Source organism: Rutidosis leptorrhynchoides, chromosome 9, assembly GCF_046630445.1.
Source record: "Rutidosis leptorrhynchoides isolate AG116_Rl617_1_P2 chromosome 9, CSIRO_AGI_Rlap_v1, whole genome shotgun sequence".
Taxonomy (NCBI): Eukaryota; Viridiplantae; Streptophyta; class Magnoliopsida; order Asterales; family Asteraceae; genus Rutidosis; species Rutidosis leptorrhynchoides.
The window spans coordinates 195,185,617-195,204,226 of NC_092341.1; positions in this window are offsets into that span (position 1 = coordinate 195,185,617).

Here is an 18,610-nt window from a genome sequence, read left to right on the forward strand (position 1 = left end):
ACAGAGGGAGATGGTGGGGCAGGCGGTGAAGTCAGTACGGGTGGAGCTGGTGGTGCAGATGGTTCGGCTCCAGAAGTGGATGGTGCATAGCGGTAAGGCTTACGGATGAAGGGATCAGCAGGATACGGCACAAGCAGCTTACGATCGGTAACTCTAGTCCTCAGTCCATGTGCGTTAACGGATGATCTCCCTCCGTTAACCCCAGGAATAATAGTACCATCGAAACGATACCACTTCTTCGACGGGGTAGAGGGTGGCTGCACGGGTGCTTCCTCGAGATCCTCGTCAGAATCCTCGTTACTGGAGTCAACAGAGGATGAGTCGTCGGATGATGAGTCGTCGGAATCATCTGGGGGTGGCTGCACGGGTGGCTCTCCTCGGGCGGCCATCATGAGTCGGTATCTGAAAGACGGGATCGGCACAAAACGTCCATCAGGAAGGCGTCGGCACCAATGGTTATGCTCATTACAGACCAGACATTCCCCAAATTCCACGGGAATCACAGCACCACCGGAATGGTGCTGTAGCACCGAGGGTCCTGGGGCAAGTGGAGCTGGAATCTCATGTAGGTCCTCGGCTCCGTCAGAGGTGATCACTGGGCCGGGCGCATCGCTACTGGCTCCGGAGGATGAATCGCCGGAGTCGCTGGAAGGTGTAGATGATGGGATCGAGTCAGCAACAACGGTAGGTGAGGTGGCCGATGAGTCCGAGTCGCTCTCCAAAATGATAATAGGTGGAATATCCGACATGTGAACAAGGAAAAATAACTTTTTCCATGTCAGTAAGTCATAAAGCAAGCACGTATTAGGCAACGTAACTATGACAGTCTAGATCATCTATAGCAGCAAGTAGCATGGCAATAACGACAAGTATCATGCAATCGAAAGTAGATAATAGCATGCAGTAGTGAAATCATGTAGTAGCATACGTCATATAGCAGTAAAAGTAAGCAGCAGCATGCAGTAAGTTCCGCAGAAACAAGTAAACTAGCAAGTTGTAGATTAGTCCTATTAGTGAATCCTACTCGGGTCGGTCCAGACTCACTAATGCAACCTAATTCCCTACAACCAATGCTCTGATACCAAATGTAACGCCTCGTACTAAATCAACATGTACAGACCATCAACAATAGGATCATTACAAGGTCAAATACTATATGATGTTTTAAAAGGAGTTTGAAATCATACGAAAAGGTGATGTCTTAATCAACATCAAATGTTTTACATCCAAAAGTATGCTTCTATGAACGGAAGCAAGTAATAATAGTACGTGACCCAATGGTCGTTACAAATCATTGTTCAAAAGTAATAAAGTTTGAATGCAAGATAAAATGTTTCATGCGGTGACATCTCTATTAACGCGCAGCGGAATCTACAAGGAATGACTAGTACAACAGCGAAAGCAAGCAAACCTTAAGCACCTGAGAAAAACATGCTTAAAAACGTCAACACAAAGGTTGGTGAGCTAAAGTTTAAGTATAACAGTAATGTAAGGTAGGCCACGAGATTTCAGTGCTTCAAACAGCGTTTCAAAATAGTATGAAAAGTATATGTATAAGCGTGGGCACTTGGTAACTAACTTAACGTTTATCACCCCCTAAAAGTACACTAGGCGAGTGCGTATGTTTACGAAGTATTAAACACCGGTTAAATGCTAGCGCTACTAGCCCGAGTGGGGATGTCAAACCCTATGGATCCATATCTAAGATTCGCGTTCACCGGTTCAAAGACCAATGACTAAACGTTACCGAGCTAAGGGGAATGTTTATCCCGTTGTATAACCCACACATATATAAAGTTTAAGTACTCATGCCTAGTATGTAAAACATAAAATACGCATGTATTCTCAGTTCCAAAATAGTTAAAGTAAAAAGGGATGCTATAACTCACAGTGAAAAGTAGTAGTAAAGTTGACACGGGAAAAGTAAGTAAGTATGTTGTCCAAAAGGTCCTCAACCTAAGTAAAAAGTTACTAAGTCAGTAAATCGTTCCCAAAGGTTTAAATGTATATAAATTAGGTCTTAAGTACCATCATCATTCATCATCAAACAAAAAGTGTAAAATAAGTTTTAAGTCAAGACTAGGGTTTGAAATAAAGGCTGACTTCGTTCAGTCGCCACGACCTCTATACAAACTGTAATGAGGTGAGACCAGTGACCATGGCTCCGTATATGAGTCCCCTAGGTACTGACCAATTTCCAGAATCAAACTCGTCTTCATTTGACCGTGGTGACGGTTTAAGTGCGAGTAGGTCAGAAATTTCAGCACAACATTAATAGGGTGTAGTGACTTTCGGGAGGCCATAGATCCTAAACCGTAACTCGGATTAAGACAAGGTCTAAACGGAAAATCATCTACTCGAACAAACTAACTGAAAATCAACTTTGCAGTAGCCCAGGTAGTATGATCAGTTCCAGAAAACAGTAAGAAAGGTGTTCCTGTGGGTTCTTGGTGCTTGATGCTGATCACGGTTCTCATCCTTGATGCGTATAGCTTCAAGTGTACAACTCGTCTAATAACCCATCCAAATCCATCTGGATGAATACATTACATTTGGTTACATCGCCAGGTACTTGACCTCTATATGATACATTTTACAAACATTGCATTCGTTTTTAAAAGACAAACTTTCATTACATCGAAAGTTGACGGCATGCATACCATTTCATAATATATCCAACTATAATTGACTTAATAATAATCTTATGAACTCGACTACTCGAATGCAATGTCTTTTGAAATATGTCATGAATGACTCCAAGTAATATCTCTAATATGAGCAAATGCACAGCGGAAGGTTTCTTTCATACCTGAGAATAAACACGCTTTAAAGTGTCAACCAAAAGGTTGGTGAGTTCATTAGTGTATCATAATCATTCATTTTCATCATTTTAATAGACCACAAGATTTCATTTTTCATAAGTAACATCTCATATCAGGCATTTCGCAAACTGCATATAGATAAAAATCATTCATATGGATTGAACGCTTGATAACCGAACTAACAGGATGCATATAGAATATCCCCATCACTCCGGGACTCTCATCGGACATGATAATCGAAGTACTAAAACATTCGTAACCCGAATGGGACTTATCAAGGTCCATAGATCTATCTTTAGGATTCACGTCAAATAGGGGCCATTTCCCTAATTCTTAGGCTACCAAGCTAAAAAGGGGCATATTCGTTTCGATAATCCAACCATAGAATGTAGTTTCGATTACTTGTGTCTATTTCGTAAAACATTTATAAAAGCAGCGCATGTATTCTCAGTCCCAAAAATATATATTGCAAAATCATTTAAAAAGGGAGCAAATGAAACTCACAATACGATATTTTTTAGTAAAAATATGCATACAACAGAACTGAACAATGCAGAGTTGGCCTCGGATTCACGAACCTATATCATTTGTATATATATATTAACACGCATAATTGAAATCGAAAAAATGTATATATTATTATTATTGATGTAATTTATATATCAATAACTTATATATTTCATTATATATTTAATTTATATATTTTAATTAAAAATATATAAATTTTGTTATGTTACATGTACTAAATACCTTTTTTAATAAGCCTAAAATTTATAGAACTCATTTTCGGATAACCGTTTATTTTAAAATAATATAAGTTTGTTTTTAACTTGTTTACTATCAATTGAATGACAAATGAGTGCTACTATCATTTACTAAATAAATTCGAAATCAAATATATATATTCAATATACTTTATTTATATATATATATATACATTTTAAATTATAATATCATATATTACTTTATTTTACATAATTAATTCAAATAACTAAATTTTGTAATATTACAAATTACAATTATATAAATACTATATATTTAAATACATACATTTCTATTTACAAATAAACTTTCGTGAATCGTCGGGAATGGTTGAAGTTAAATGATTGTATGAAAGCAGTTCAAAATTTTGAGATTCAACATTACAGACTTTGCTTATCGTGTCGAAATCATATAAAGATTAAGTTTAAATTTAGTCAAAAATTTTCAGGTCATCACAGTACCTACCCGTTAAAGAAATTTCGTCCCGAAATTTGAGTGAGGTGGTCATGACTAAGAATAAAGATGTTTTCATGACGAATATAAATTGATAAAATAGAGTTTTATCATTATTGATTACTATAGATAAAACGATTCGATTACTCGAAGCGTACAAGTGAAGCTATCACAAAAGATTGATATAAGATAATAGATATTCGTCTTTACTTTTGACGTAGTCATGGTTAAATTCTGGAATTCAAGGGATTCAAAAGAAAATCTTGGAAATCTATAAGATCTGATTCTTCGAGATTTAAGGAAATTAGGATCTCTTTAATTAAATGCGTCGATCTGTCCCTATTACTACGTCTGATATTTCCATTAATTTACCTTTTCCGTTCCGTTAGTTTTCACTACTTTTATACTCGATTCCAAATTCAAAAGATTTTTGAAAATGCTTAATCCGGTTCTGATCCTTGTCCTTATCCTTACTATCACAACAATCATTCTCCTTTTCCAACTTCCACCGGAGGAATCTATTTTCTTCTACTTTGCCCTTGGAGTTATAGTGTTTTTAATTCTCCCGTGTCTTTATGTTGCGATAAACATTGATATACACGGTTTGTAATTTATGTATTGTTATCGGGCTTTATATCTTCCCTTATACTTCGAAGTCCTTGCTTCTGTTTTCTATAATCATTATCATCCCAAGTTAATACTCCCCCTATTTGCTGCAATTTATACTCCAATTTCTATTTCGAAGCTTTGTGCTTTTGTTTTCTTTTTGCAAGTAATGGTCCAGAATTCGTAGGTATGGAGTTTTGAATTATCATAATATACAAGATAGAAAGGAAAGGTAGTAGCACGATTTGATTTGTCAAATTACCAGAATTCAAGAGAAAGATAGAACTATCAAGAAAATATGTTCTTAATGTGTTTATAGATTAGATAGAATGTAAGGGTCGTGTAACATGTCACATGATGATGTTATAATCTGTGAATCATCACGTTTCATTCGAAACTCAGCATGACTTACTGTAATATAATAACATTGATCAAGTGTCATTATATTATACTAACTCATGCATCAATTCCCAACACTACTTCAAAAACATTCATAATTTAAACTCGAATTTTAAAGAAATTTAGAAACTAAAGTAGTTTCCTTTATGATGTAATATAGATAACATGAAGAGATAAATAATTTCGGACGAGAATATTTATGAAAATATCCTCAGAAATATCGAAGATATTTATGATAATATTTTGGAATTTCTAAATTCGATGATTGATGAAGAAAGATTTTTCTGCAAGATTTTAACATGAGTACAGAGCAAGATATTCGTTGGAGGTTTCTTCGGATCCAGAATTACCTGGATTCTTTGAATATATGATATGGTCCTTGTATTTGGCCTTGGTCTTCTTCATGGTTTACTCAACCTATTCTTCAGTGCCAAAATTTCTATCGAGTGTTCCTAACACTCCCTTCTTTATCATCAAACTTTTGGCCGTTTGGACAATCTATAATTTTTCTGTTTCCTCTGCATTTAATGCTACGATATCTGAATCATCGGTTATCAATCCGAGGTGGTTTCAGGAGAATTGTATTTTTAGATGATTAAACGCTGATGATAATATGGTGGAATATAAAAGGTTCTCCGGTAACAATAAAAGAGCGAGCACATATATCAAGGTTATAATAAGGTTAATTCGAAATGAACAATCGAAGTTGATTTATTGGAGATGTGACAAAATTGGCTAATTTGAAAAAGAATTGCAATGTTATTTACGGTAATAATAATGCCGAAGGAGTTAGCACAGATACGAGTTAAAAGTTTACTCAGGTTCCGAGTGTTTTCAGGTGCATAACTAAATGCATAAATCTTTCTTTCTGTAGATGAAATGCGTTTGGTTCATCCTCTTGATTGAGGTGTTTTCAAGAATCATGAAAGGGTTTGAACGCGAATTGTAATCATCAAAATACAAATGAGGTTTAGGATGAAATCAAGTGGTAAACTTGAAGAGATGTTTAGTTTCATATGTTATAATCAATATTTTAATTCATTTTAATTGTCCAATGTCATTAGTCCACAGTCGATAGTCCACAATTAACAGTCCAATAATTCATAAATAGTTTAATATATAATATTCGAATTAATTAATACGTATCGTGACCCGTGTACATGTCTCAGACTCGATCACAACTCAAACTATATATATTATTGTAGAATCAACCTCAACCCTGTATAGCTAACTGCAGCATTACTTCATATAGAGTGTATATGGTTATTCCAAATAATATATATAGATGCGTCGATATGATATGTCAAAACCTTGTATACGTGTCCCGATATTTAAAGTGTGTAAAATAAATAACAGAAATTAAATGACGATAAATAAAATTGCGAGAATTAAAATTGCGATAAATAAAATGCGATAAATAAATTACGAGAAATCAAAGGTAATACGGAATTAACAGTTAACTAGGAACAGTTAGCTAGGAACAGTTAGCGTGGATTCTTAACAGAATTTCTCATAGTTAATTTGTTTGTTTCTAACAAATTTTATTTTGTCAAATGTTTTCTTCATTATACCACTTGTTGGATTCTGATAGGTCAAAATCCAAATATAAAATTGAATGAAATTGGTTATTCTGCGGTGAACGGATTTGTATAGCTGTGGTTGTATGTAGGATAGTAAATAACTGTTGAATCAGATTCGAAGAATGTACAGTGTAACTTATTAATGTGAAATCTAAATATTCCTCGGGTATTACCTACCCGTTAGAGTTGTTGAGCAGCATTTAAGGTTAATATTAGAGTTGTTGAGAAAAGAACAGCTATATGCTAAATTTTCTAAATGTGCTTTCTGGTTGAAAGAAGTGCAATTTCTTGGCCACGTTGTTAGTAGCAAAGGAATTCAGGTTGATCCAGCAAAAATTGAAGCCATTGAAAAATGGGAGACTCCTAAGACACCAACGCAGATACGCCAATTTTTGGGTTTAGCCGGTTATTATAGAAGGTTTATTCAAGATTTTTCCCGAATAGCTAAGCCGTTGACAGCGTTAACGCAAAAAGGGAAGAAATATGAATGGACCTCTGAGCAGGAGAGTGCATTTCAATTACTAAAGAAGAAGTTAACTACGGCGCCTATTTTATCGTTACCTGAAGGGAACGATGATTTTGAAATATATTGTGACGCTTCGCGACAAGGTTTTGGTTGTGTTCTTATGCAACGAAAGAAAGTTATTGCATACGCATCCTGACAATTGAAGATTCACGAGCGGAATTATACGACTCATGATCTAGAACTGCGAGCAGTCGTGTTTGCGTTGAAGATATAGAGACACTACTTATATGGGGTTAGATGCACTGTGTTTACTGATCATAAAAGTCTTCAACATATTTTTGATCAGAAACAGCTGAACATGAGGCAACGTAGGTGGGTCGAGTTAATAAACGACTATGATTGTGAAATTCGTTATCATCCCGGGAAAGCGAATGTGGTAGCTGACGCACTAAGCAGAAAGGAACGAGAACCAATTCGAGTACGAGCGATGAACATAAAAATTCGCATGAATCTCAACTCACAAATCAAAGAAGTTCAACGAGAAGCACTTACTAAAGAAAACATAAGAAATGAAATAATGAAGAAGTATGAGAAGCAACTCATTATACGGGAAGACGAAATTCGATATTTTGCAAACCGTATTTGGGTACCGAAGTTGGGTGGATTAAGGAAGTTGATATTGAATGAGGCACATAAGACAAGATACTCGATACATCCTGGAGTTGGAAAGATGTACCAAGATCTTAAGACACATTATTGGTGGCCTAATTTAAAGACAGACGTTGCAACATATGTTGGGGAGTGTTTAACTTGTTCCAAAGTCAAAGCAGAACACCAAAAGCCGTCAGGGCTACTTCAAAAACCATAAATCCCAGAATGGAAATGGGATGGTATTACCATGGATTTCATCACGAAGTTACCAAAGACTGCCTGGGGATACGATACCATTTGGGTAATTGTTGATCGTCTCACCAAATCTGCACATTTCTTGCCTATAAAGAAAACGGATAGACTGGAGAAATTATTACGATTATACATAAAGAAAATTGTTTCAAGGCATGGAATACCTATTTCCATTATATCCGATCGTGATAGTAGATTTACATCAAAGTTCTGGCAATCACTACAGGAGGCCCTAGGAACTCGTTTGGATATGAGTACCGCATATCATCCGCAAACTGACGGGCAGAGTGAAAGAACAATTTAGACTCTTGAAGACATGCTTAGGGCATGTGTGATCGATTTTGGAAACGGATGGGATAAATATCTACCATTAGCAGAATTCTCGTATAATAATAGTTATCATGCGAGCATTAAAGCTGCACCATTCGAAGCACTGTATGGAAGGAAGTGTAGATCTCCTATCTGTTGGAATGAAGTAGGAGATCGACAATTAACTGGTCCCGAGATCATACACGAAACGACTGAGAAGATAGTACAAATCAAGGAGAGATTGAAAACAGCCCGTAGCCGCCAAAAGAGCTACGCTGATGTCCGAAGGAAACCATTAGAGTTTCAAATCGGGGACATGGTTATGTTAAAGGTGTCACCGTGGAAAGGTGTAATACGCTTCGGAAAAAGGGGTAAACTGAACCCAAGATATGTAGGCCCGTTCAAGATCATTGAACGCATTGGACCGGTAGCTTATCGACTCGAATTACCGCAACAAATCTTCGGAGTACATAATACCTTTCACGTCTCAAACCTTAAGAAGTGTCTTGCAAAGGAAGACCTCACCATTCCTCTTGAAGAAATCCTAGTTGACGAGAAATTACAATTCGTAGAAGAACCAGTCGAAATCATGGACCGTGAAGTTAAACAGCTCAAGCAGAGCAACATACCGATCGTTAAGGTTTGTTGGAATGCTCGAAGAGGTCCCGAGTTTACGTGGGAACGGGAGGACCAGATGAAACGAAAATATCCACACTTGTTTCCCGATGACGCAAAATAGGTACAATTTTAAAATTTCAGGACGAAATTTATTTAACGGGTAGGTACTGTAATGACCCGCACTTTTTCGATCGTTCTATACTTATAAGATTAATATTTACATAAATTAAACCTTACCAACATGATAAGCAATCCAAATTGTTGAGATTTATGTTTTTGAAAAGAGTTTTACACAACGTTTGACCGTCTAGTTTGACCGATGATATCACGAACTATATAATATATGATAATTATACGTTTGTGTATATATATGTATATATACATATTTAACATGATCTAAGGATGTTTTAATACCTCATTTTGTATTAATAACAATAAGTTGTAAGTATATTTTGAAACTACTAACTTAAGTTTTCAAAACGATAACCATACGTAACGTTATTTGACATAAATACTTATGACCTATAATGTTTATACATATATCGTATAAGTAATGTATTTAATCACTTTTTAAGGACTTAAATACATAAAACAATATAAGTGTATTCACAAAAGATAGCTATATTTGAATTCTCATTCCATTTTTCACAAGATTTCTATACGTATATCTACGGTATATGTACCCGTATCATACCTAGCTTCTATACGTATTTACTATTGGTATATACACATCAAATCACCACCTAACTAGCCCTTGTTACTACCCTAGGTATAAGGTAATTAGAATTTGGAAGCTTGTTGACTAATTACATAAAATAACAAACTAAAAATCTTATCATGTTCTCCATGATACACGTTTTTTTAAGGCTATAAGGATCACCATTTCTAGTTCAATTTCTAACCTCATTTCTTAGTTAAACACACACTCTTTCATAACCCTTAGACACCTTAAGCAATTCAGCAAGTTACCATGAAGATCTAGCCATAAAAACATCACTTAATCACCATAAGAAAACCCTTACAAAAACACTTCAAGAATCCTTCCAAGAACACAAGTTTACTTCCAATCTTTCATCCAACTCCACCACTCTTTTGGTTCTAGGTTTTTACTCCTCTTTTATAGAAATCTTGTCCAAGTAACTTGAGGTAGTAACTTTGTTCATAACCTTATTCGATTCATATATATATATATAGCTATCTTATTTTATGGTATAAAATTTTAACAACAAGAACATAGTTTGAATGTTTTCAAACTTGTTTGCAAACTAAATAGATCCTTCTAACTTAACTTTTAAAATACTTCAAGACCTGTAATATATCATAAATATATGCTAATTTAACAAGGTATAACTTGGTTTTTCAAAGAACACCTTAAAAACTGTTTTTACGACGTCGGAGTGCAACCGGGGGCTGTTTTGGGTTGGATAATTAAAAACTATTTTGAACCTTGAACTGGAGGTTTATTTTCTGGAAAAATGATATTTACTATGAATATGATAACACATAAAAATTTCATGATTTAACTCAAAGTATAAGTATTTTTAGAAAAATAATCATTTAATGTTGTTTACATAAGGGAAAATGATTAACTTCATAAGTTTCACCAAAGTTTGACCTATTACCTGTGATTTCGAATACAAACTAAGGTATTTACAGTTCATAGTCTTAAAGAAGAACTCGATCCAAGGAAGTGGCAAGTTGAACCAACGAAAACGGAGTTGTAACGAAGAAACTATGACCAAAACAAGATCGGATATCCAAAACTAGTTAAGCCACGAAAATAGTTGGAGAAAAATTAAATGAATCACATCTTTCTAAAATAACATGATATTTTATATATATATGTACTCATAATTTAATTTTATATATTTCAGGACCACCCGTAAACAATACGAGAAGATTAATCATAAGATTCCATGATTGTACGCAACACGTCATTTGACAACACCGGTACTTTATGTACGCAACACGTCATTTGACAACACCGGTACCGTGGGTCAAGATTAATCCCGACCAATACAAATACGATGGGGTTTTATTTATTTCGATGGGGGTTTTATTTATTTATTAAACACCTAAATATGAACCATTAAAATTGAATTACTAACATCGGACTGCTAACTACGGACTAAGAAGACATTAAAAGTATTATAAGTATATATATATGTGACGATTGTTTTAAATGAAAATATATTGATAAATTATATATGGATAGGTTCGTGATATCAACCGGAGACCAAGTCAAAATATATATATCTTCAAGGCAAAAGTGAGTATATAGTCCCACTTTTAAACTCTAAGTATTTCGGGATGAGAATACATGTATTTTATGTTTTACGTTATGGACACAAGTAACTGAAAAATATATTCTACGTTGAGTTGTACCACTGGCATACTTCCCTGTAGCTTGGTAACTATTATTTACAGCGGTATTGTAAACGCGAATCCTGTTGATAGATCTATCGGGCCTGACAACCCCAACCGGACTGGACGACCAGTATTCAACGGTTGCACAGTACTTCGTTTCGTGACTACACTTGGTACGGTGTAGTAAGATTTCATAATAAAGGGAATATGCGACGTGATTAAATGTTAAGTATGGTTACCAAGTGCTCAACCACTTAGAATATTTTTATTAAAATGTTTACATATGAAATCTTGTGGTCTATATTTATATCGCTGCCGGCATTAAACCTATATCTCACCAACTTTATGTTGACGTTTTAAACATGTCTATTCTCAGGTGATAACTAAAAGCTTCCGCTGCAACATGTTGAATTTAAGCAAGATCATGTGTACGCATATTTGTGTCAAAAACAAAACTGCATATCCGAGGAATTGTAATCTAAAATATGCTAGAAATTGTATTGTTATCATCACATGTAAAGTTTGTAAGTCTAAGATTATCGCTAAACGATAATCATCTTTTTATTGTCTAAAGCTTGTATTAAAATAAGAGTTATGGTTTGTAATGTAAAATAAATGCAGTTGTTCTTTTAAAAATGTCGCATATAGAGGTCAATACCTCGCAATGAAATCATACGTTATCTAACTCGTTCTTATGGTTAAGGACGGGTTATGACAGTCATCATCTATTCTGGATGAATTGGGGATGGGTTCGTAGCCTCCTCAATCATTGGAGACAAGAAGAAGGTGATCCCTTCTATCCACCACATTGCCCTCTCGGCGAAGAACCTTAAGCACTTACCGGTGAACCTGTCCGCAACACCTTTTTCTCTCTCATTTCCAGAGTATCTCGTCACGATTATATACTATACCAAATTCTATATCTTATTTATCCGCTCGTCCGAACCGACAATCACCCCAATGTAATAGAAGAAGTCAACGAGCTTCGCCCTCGGGTAGTGGCTTTGGAGAATATGGTGCGATGGTTACGAACACCAGCAGCAGCAGCAGCATAACCAGTATCACCATCATCAACTCCAATAGTACCATTATCACCCCCAACCACAACCACGTCATAAATCTAAACTTTACAATCTGTCCCACGAGCACCAATATCATACGCTCTGTAGATACCAAGGAATACCAACAACAACTAACTATGAAGTATTAATTCATAACTCCATTGGAGAAACACTCTGTGGCGATTATGTAATCTCCAAAGTCTTAGAGATTATCTATTCTAGCCCTAAGCATAAATCAAATGAATGAACCAAAATGATAGGGGAAGAATAGAAATCCTGACAAGAATGGTGCGTGATTTATGAGCTAGACTTGTTTTATCAGCAGCATCAACAGTACCGTTAGCGTCACCAGCACCGTCAGTACCATCAGCATCATCAGCACTAGCAGCACCTATAACATCACAAGCTCCGACAGTTCAAGAATCACTGTGGATATCATTATAAATCAACAACAAGTATGTCATATCAACGAGTTATGAAGTATTAAATCATTTCCACTAAAGGATTTATATGTATATCTTATATATATAAATTTTTAAACCATAATAAATCTTTCCGTACTGAGCTATTATGTGTGAATCTTAACTACTCGATTAATTCATATTACTAATATGCTGTGATGTACACTCTTCGTCAGCAACTTAACCATCGTTAACTATAAACTCTGTTTTAATTCAATGAATTCCATCTCATATTAAATCAAGTGTATTATTCAAATATATGTTTGATTTTACACTTTCATCATCGATGTACTCGAAACTTTTCAAATAATATCATTCGTACCTTGCGAAGTTCACAAGAATTTCACGAAAACCAATATCATGCATCAACAAATAACGAAGTATTGATTCATAATTTCAATATCATTGAAGAAATACTTATGTAATTTCTAAAGTTTTAGGGATTATTCAATTCTAATTTTAACCGTAAATCAAATGAGTTTAATTTAATATTAACTCATTAAATCTATGTTACATCTGAAGAAAATATACACCTATATATTTTCATAAAGACTGTAATAAAATTTTTTTGTACAAAATATTAACTGTGAAATTTTTTTAACGGGTAGGTAATACCCGAGACATATATAAATTCCCAATTAATATGTTACAATCCTTGATTCTGATTTAGCAAATCATCAACTATACTCACTACTTTCACAATGATATACATTCTTTTATAGAAATCAAAACAACCATTCTCATCCAAATTCAATTTCATATTCTAATCAGAATCCAAGTCAAGACTCAACATGAGACATCACTCTTAAATCTCTACATCTTTCAAAGCTATACTTTGACTTCAAAATTGTGCTAGAACATCACTTCTACTCTGAAAAATATTCGTAACATTCTAAAACATCATATGTATATTAACGATTACAATCTGTGTTCAAACCCTTCAAAAATTCCTGAAGACACTTCAAATAATGAACAATTGAGATGATGATCCAACAACATGTTACCCGCAGTCTTGTACCTAAAAAAAAAAACTCTCGAAACTAAAGTCATAGTTTAACACGTATCCATGTCAGATCCTTTGGCATTTATTTGAAAAAATAACTTTACAATTCCTTTTCAAAGTAACAAATTCTATCACAGCTTCAGCAAGTCAACTTCGATTTTTCATCCGAAATAGCCTTATTATAACCCTGATATATACGATTATTATTACAAGAGAACTTTTTATATTCCACCACATTATCAGTGAATGTACCAGCAACTTCGTTACTCTTTGGCTGAAGTCTCTCCGAAAAATATCCTAGTATATACTCATCTGCATTTTGTAACGATAATTGTCATACCAATTACTGAGAATCAGCAATCAGTATTTTGAAATCTCGCAGCATGTCTACGCCAACAGTTATATGTGTACATATAACGTCTATCTCTTGAACTTACATACTTCGAATGTGAAGTTTCTGAAAAACACCCTAATCTACGATTTAGTTCTCGAAATTTTGAAAAATGCTGATGAAGCAGCAAAAACCATAAACGACCTTAACAGTAAAAAAAAATAAAAAATTAATGATAAAGAATAGTGTGTTGGCAAAGCTCAGAAAAAGAGAAGGTTTAGAACTGGAAAACGAATTGAGCAAACTATGAAGGAGGCTGTGGATAAATCACAAAGACTAAACCTGCCTTCAAAGAATCCAAATGATTCAGTGTCTGCTGAAGTCATTAAAGAATACCTTGCTCCTGACTCTAAACCCTTGCGGACAATATTCTTCATCAGCCTCTGATCTTAGATATTCTAAGATATCATCATATCTTTCATTATAAATATCTTAGATATTTTTGAAGATATTTTCATAACCCTTCTTATCTGAAATAAATTATCTCTTCGCGCTATTTGTATTACATCATAAATGAAACTGTTTTAGTTTCTAAATTCTGAAAAATTTGAACTTAAAATATGAATGCTTTTGAAGTAGTGTTGAGAACTGAAGCATGAGTTAGTATAATATAATGACACTTGATCAACGTGATTATATTACAGTAAGTCATGATGAGTTTCTAAATGGAACGTGATGATTCACAGATCATAACGTCATCATGTGCCATGATTACACGATTCTTGTATTCTACTTAACCTCTAAACATATCAAGAAAATATTTTTCTTGATGATTCGGTCTTTTCCGAGGTATTCTGGTAATTTGACAAATCAAGATCGTGCCATTACAATTTCCTTCTTAGAACATTAACTATGTTCATTCCGAAATTCATATCTACAAATTCTGGACCATTACATGCGGTGTTTAATGGCAAGAAGAGAAAACAAAAGAATAGAGCTCCGAAATAGAAATTGGAGTATAAATCGCAGCAAATAGGAGAGAGCATTAACTGTGGATGACAATGATTATTGAAGACAGAAGCAGGGACTTTGAAATATAAGGGAAGATATAAAGCCCAAAAACAACCTAAAAATTACAAACCAAATATATCGATGTATATAGCAATATAAAGACACGGGAGAACTAAAAACACAATAAAACCAAGAGTATAGTAGAAGTAAATAGATTCTTCCGGGGGTAGATGAAAAAGAAGAATGACAGATATGAAAGTTAGAAATATATCAAGAAGCAGAACTGGATAAAGCATATTGATGAATGCTTTAAAGTATGAATTGAGGGAGGAAGAATAGAAAGTGAGCTGTGGAAATAAAGAAACGAAGGGAGTGGATTTATAGCGAAAAATCTGACAGAGCAATCGTGACAGGTTATCGCATTTAATCAAAGAAGATCCTAATTTCCTTAATTACCGAAGAATCAAATCTTATTACGAAGATTTTCTCTAAATTCCTTGAACTCCAAAAATCAATCCTATCTACGTCAAAAGATATGACGAATCTACATTTATTCATTTCACTCTTTTGTGATAACTTCACTCGTACTCTTCACAAAATCAAACTGTTTTATCTATATTACTCGATGATGATAAAACTCTAATTTTTAGCTTGAATGCGTCATGAAAACATACTTATTGTTAGCCATGATGATCCCAATCAAATTTCGGGACGAAATTTCTTTAACGGGTAGGTACTGTGAAGACCCGTCCTAATCCATCCGGACAAAGTCCATATCGATTATAAACAATTCATAACAGTTGATTACATCACGAGGTACTTGACCTCTATATGATACATTTTACAAACATTGCATTCGTTTTTGAAAAGACAATCTTTTATTACATCGAAAGTTGACGGCAAGCATACCATTTCATAATATATCTAACTATAATTTACTTAATAATAATCTTGATGAACGCAACGACTCGAATGCAACGTCTTTTGAAATATGTCATGAGTGACTCCAAGTAATATCTCTAAGATGAGCAAATGCACAGCGGAAGATTTCTTTAATACCTGAGAATAAACATGCTTTAAAGTGTCAACTAAAAGGTTGGTGAGTTCATTAGTTTATCATAATCGATCATTTTCATCATTTTAATAGACCACAAGATTTCATATTTCCAATTCTCATAAACATACATCCCATGCATAGAGACAAAAATCATTCATATGGATTGAACACCTAGTAACCGACATTCACAATATGCATATAAGAATATTCCCATCATTCCGGGATCCTCCTTCGAACATGATATAAATTTCTAAGTACTAAAGCATCCGGTACTTTGGATGGGGCTTGTTGGGCCCGATAGATCTATCTTTAGGATTCGCGTCAATTAGGGTATCTGTTCCCTAATTCTTAGATTACCAGACTTAATAAAAAGGGGCATATTCGACTTCGATAATTCAACCATAGAATGTATTTTCGATTACTTGTGTCTATATCGTAAAACATTTATAAAAGCAGCGCATGTATTCTCAGTCCCAAAAATATATTTATAAAAAGGGAGTAATGAAACTCACGCATATAAATATTGTAAAACAGTGCATGTATTCTCAGCCCAAAAAGGTAATGAGTAAAATGGAGCAAATGAAACTCACGCATATAAATATTGTAAAACAGTTACTAAAGCATTTGCATGTATTCTCAGCCCAAAAACGTAATGAGTAAAACGGAGCAAATGAAACTCACAATACTGTATTTTGTAGTAAAAATACACATGACGACATTGAATAATGCAGGGTTGGCCTCGGATTCACGAACCTATATCATTTGTATATATATTAACACGCATAATCGTAATCGAATAAATATATTTACTATTAATAATAATATACTTGGTAAATTATTTGTTATATAGATATAGATATATTTAATTTATATATTTTATTTAACTCGTGTTTATCTTTCATTATAACATATTAATAATAATAATTTATATTAGGATTTATATATAATAAAATATATATGTACCTATTATTTGATATATTTTACATATAGTTTCGTTACTATCTTGTTAAAATAAAATCATAGTGATATGTGATATTAATATTCTTGTAATGTATTTTTATATAAAAATATCTATTGGTAGTAATACTAATAATAATAACTATGAATATAATAATTTTACTACTAATGATAATAATGATAGTAATAATAATAAAGATAATAAAAATAACACTTAAAAATAATAACGATTAAGTTTTATGATTTTTACTTATAACATCCGTATTTATCATGTCCACATAATAATAATAACGTTGTTTTAAATACTTAATATCTTAATTATAGCATTAAGCGTAATCATATCCATATTACTCTTATATATAACATAAACGTTTTCATGAGCGCAACAAGTTTAAATCTATCCTTATCGATATCATATGTAATTACATTATATTCTCTTATCACATCCTAATTAATCATAAACCTATCTCTTCTTATATTATTCATAATCTTTAATTATAATACTTAATCCTAAACATATCTACGTTCATCTTAATAGTTCTAAATCTATATTTTCTTCTACATCAAATTAGTTAATAATCAAGATGATAATAATAATAATAATAATAATAATAATAATAATAATAATAATAATAATAATAATAATAATAATAATAATAATAATAATACAAATTGATAATACATGTTAGTGATAATAATAATAAAGGTCATACTTTTCCTAACACTTACTAATATTAACAATAATAATAATAATACTTAATAATAACAATAATATTAATATTCACAATAATACCCAAACTCACACTAGAACCACTCCTCCATCTCACTACTTCTGTTTTTAGTAACCCAGCCTAAATATATAACTCGTACGTTTTGCTGATCCCCTCATCATCTTCTTCCTCCTCAATTTCCATTTTCATTCGGTTAATCCTTTTAATTCCTAATATCTTTATTATTTGATGTAAAAAAAAATCACGATGTCATTTAACAGAAAAAAAATATAAAAAAAAGAAAAACATCACAGCTTGCTCGTCGCTGCTATAAACATAAAAAAAATTGATCTTTGTAAAAGGTTACGATTTATATAAAGGTTATAACATAAATTAGTTTGTAAATTGTTTATAGAAACTAATGGAATCATAAATTTTATCTTAATCATAACATATAACACTAATTTGTGTGAAGAACATTAGTTGCCTTTTTTTGAAAACAAACTTTGACTTTGAAATTCGAAATCAATACTATGAATTGGTGATTGAAATTCTGCAGATAATTTTAGTAAACGAATCCCAACACGAGTGCATTCTTGAATTTTGTTAAATGGTTCGTTTTTGAATTTTTTGCCAAAAAGAAATAAGAGCAGAGAAATACATCGAGGTTTAAAAAAAATCTGTTCTCCTATTATGATTTGAAGAGGACGATGATAAAGAAAGAATTGATAATA